Source organism: Pistacia vera, unplaced genomic scaffold, assembly GCF_008641045.1.
Source record: "Pistacia vera cultivar Batoury unplaced genomic scaffold, PisVer_v2 Contig158, whole genome shotgun sequence".
Classification (NCBI taxonomy): Eukaryota; Viridiplantae; Streptophyta; class Magnoliopsida; order Sapindales; family Anacardiaceae; genus Pistacia; species Pistacia vera.
The window spans coordinates 607,211-611,262 of record NW_022195663.1 but is presented as its reverse complement, the minus strand read 5'-3'; positions in this window follow the sequence as shown (position 1 = coordinate 611,262).

Sequence of the window (4,052 nt, the reverse complement as noted above, 5' to 3'; positions counted from 1 at the left end):
GACATAAGAATCTCTTCGAGAAGAATTGGAACAATCTTATTCATGATATTTACAATAATGAAAACTTTACAAGTAAAAATGATCAAACTAAAAGCGAGTTTGGAATTACTAATAATAAGGGCAAAGATATTCAACATTCCAAGCTCGCAACACTTCAGAACCATTAAGCCTTTTAAAGTGATATGTTCCAAGTCGTATTACCTTAGTGATGCAATATGGATATTCTCAGTTAGGTCCCAATACTCCTGCACTTGGTTCTCTTGTGCCGAGAAGGACTTCTTTCAAAACCAAGTCGCCAACTTGAAAGTCTTTTCTTATGACTTTAGAGTCAAAGAATCTTTTTGTCCGCTACTAGTAGGAAGCTATCCTTAACCGAGCCTTGTCACTGTGTTCTTCAACTAAGTCCAGACTTGCACACAGGAGTACTTCATTTGTCTGTTTCATTGAAAAATTCTCTCTAAAGTGAACCAGTCCCTACTTCCATTGAAACCATTGCCTTGCAACCATATGCCAGTGAGAAGAGTGTTTATGAAGTAGAGGTTCTTGAAGTCACTCTATATGCCCATAGAACTTCTGGGAGATCATCCGCCCAATTGCCCTTAGTTGCGCCAAGCTTGGCCTTCAATGAGTGCCTAATAGTCTTATTGACAGCTTCAACTTGACCATTGGTTTGCGATCTTGCTACTGAGGCAAAACTATTTGAATTTCTCACTGTCTAACTGTTTCCCATTATCAGATATGAGTGTATGAGGAATCCCATTGCGACACACTATATTCTTGAAGATGAAGTCTTTGAGCTTCTTTGTAGTGATCATGACCAAAGGCTCCACTTTGACCCACTTAGTGAAATAATCTACTACAATCACTGCATACTTGACGACCCCTTTACCAGTTGGCATGGGCCCAATGAGGTCAATTCCCCACATAGAGAATGACCAAGGACTAGTCATTGTCGTTAATTGATGGGAAAGAGCTCGCGGGATGTTCATGAACCTTTGGCACTTATCACACTTCTTCACAAAGTTGAAGGCAATATCCCTGATGGATAATTTTATTAGCGAGAGATCATGTAACAGTGTGGTTACCACAGATCCCTTCATGTATCTCTCTCATGATGTAGTCTGCTTCATCATCAGTTACACATCGGAAGAGGGAAGTGTTAAACCCTCTCTTGTACAGCTGATCCTTGATAAGTGTGTAACAAGCAACTTTAGTTCACTAGAGTCTCGCCTTAGTCTTACTGTTGGGCAGAACCCCATCTCGGAGATACTGAACAATCGGAGTCATCTAGTAAGTAGATTTAGTTGTAGCTACAGCATGCTCAAACGAGCTGATGCTAGGAACCTCGATGTATCGAACCAGAATACTATTCGAAGCATTAAAATCCAGTGATGAGGCTATCTTTGCATAACATCTGCAATAGAGTTACTATCTCTCGAGTTTCGCTTGATCGTGTAGTGTTTGAAGGGCTCGAGTGCAACCTTGGCTTTCTTCAAATTGATCTTATTCTCCTCTTTGGCTTGATCCTCTCCCAAAATCTGATTGACAGCCAGTTGGGAGTCACTATTAATGTCCATCATATCTAACCTCATTTCTCTTGCTAGTTGTAGACAAACAAATAACGTTTCATATTTAGCCTCATTATTTGTAGCTTTGAACCCGAACCTAAGGGCATTATAAATATGAGTCCCTTCAGGACTGATGAGCAGAAGACCAGGTCTGACTTTTCTTTTGTTCAAAGACCCATTAAAATAGAGGCTCCAGGTTGATAAGTTCCGAACAGTTTCCTGGACAACTTTACTTGCTGGCTGTTTGGGTTCCCAACCTAGTTGATGAGAGAACTTTGAAATAAAATCAACAACAACCAGCCCTTTGATTGCTGTTTTTGGTCTGTAATATAGATCGAATTGACTCAGTTCCATAGCCCACTTAAGCAACTTACCCAAAGCTTTTGGCCTTTAAAAAACTTGTTTGAGTGGGTAGTTGGTCAAAACATGGATGATGTGAGCATGGAAATAAGGTCACAGCTTCCTGAAAGCGATCAGCAAGGTATAAGCTAATCGTTCCATCTCTGGATACCATGTCTCGGCGTCCAGTATACCGGCCACTAAACTTTGCTTTCTTCACGAATGAGAGTTGCATTGACCGCATACTGAGAGACAGACAAGTAGAGAAATAAGATTTCCCTGGGAAGAGGCTTGGACAGAAGAGGTGGCTTTCTGAGATGCTCTTTTATACTCTAGAAGGCTCGCTCACATTATAAAGTCCATTCAAACTTCTTGTTGGCCCTAAGCACGTTAAAAAATGGCAAACAGTGATCTGTTGCTCTTGATATGAAGTGACTGAGAGCAGTTATTCTCCCATTCAAGCTTTGAACGTGCTTTCGATTGGTAGGACTTTTCATATCTAGGAGAGCTTGGATCTTCTCTGGGCTAACTTCAATTCCTTGATGGTTAACCATATACCCAATGAATTTCCCTAAGGATACTCCAAATGAAAACTTAAGAGGATTAAGTGTTTCATTCTATATTTTTTGAGTACGTCGAACATCTCTATTAGATTGGCTATGTGATCTAAAGCGACATGTGACTTGACCAGGATGTCATCGACATAGACTTTCATTGATTTCCCAATCTGCTCGGAAAACATACGGTTAACCAAACGCTAGTAGGTTGCCTCAATATTCTTTAGATCGAAGGGCATGACCTTAAACAGTATAGTCCTCGATCTGTAATGAACAAGGTATGCTCCTTGTTAGGCGTGTACATCAGGATTTGATTATACCCTGAGTAGGCATCCATGAATCTTAACAGCTCATGCCCGGAAGTGGCATCAACAAGCTGATCGATTCTCAGAAAAGGGAAACTATCTTTTAGGCAAGCTTTGTTGAGATCAGTGAAATCAACACAAGTTTTCCATTTGCTATTAGGTTTCTTCACCAAAATAGGATTGGCAACCCAACTCGGGTAATGAGTCTCTCGAATGAATCCGATTGAGAGGAGCTTATCCACCTCAACCTTAAGAGCAGTATAACACTCTAGGTCCATGGCTTTTCTTTTCTAGTGAACTAGCTTGATCGCGCTATCGATGTTGAGCGCATGACATATTACATTCGGGTTGATCCCGACCATGTCAGCATGAGTCCATGCGAAAACATCAATATTCTATTTGAGAAAGCTCATTAGATCTGTAGTGAGCTGAGGGCTAAGATTACTTCCGATTCTCAATACTCGAGTTAGCTCATTCTGATTTACTGATACCTCAGATAGAGTCTCAACAGGCCCACTTTGGGAATACTCCTCCTGAACGCGAGGATCTATGTTGTCTTCCATTAGACCCGACTGTGGTGTGATCCTGCTGATCGCCACAGTCTGCTTGAGAACACCCACTGGCTTCCCTTTCCCCTTACATGCCATTTGCACTGCTTTTACATAGCAGTCATGAGATTCATGCAGAGACCCCTCGACTTTCACACACCCTATCGAAATGGGAAACTTCATCTTCATATGATAGATGGAGGTGACAACTTTGAAGTTCCAGAGCAGAGGTCATCCCAGAATGTCTTTGAAAGCGGACAGACAATCTACCACCAAAAACCCTATCATCTTGGTCACTTCATGGGTCTTACCCAAAGTGACAAGAAAGTTCAATCGTTCCCTTGGGAATCAGATGATCCCTAGTAAAACCATAGAGGGGGATAAAGGTAGGCTTTAGATTTGCCTCGTCCAACTGTATTTCCTCAAAAGCTCGCTGAAATAGGATATTCATGACGCTACCGTTGTCAACCAACATATTGTGGACTTGGCACCGACCTATTTCAAGCACGATAACGAGTGCATCCTCATGGGGGTGATGCAATCATACCACGTATTTCTCCGAGAAGGTAATCTCTTCTTCTCTGTGCACCTTAGAAGGTCGTGACGCCGTGTTTATCATACTCACGGGGTCATGATGAGTTTCTCGGGTGTACTTTTCTTGAGCACCTCAAGAATTCCTCATGAGATATGGTCTTCCAAATATGATTCTAACAAAGTGGAGACCCTTATGACCAT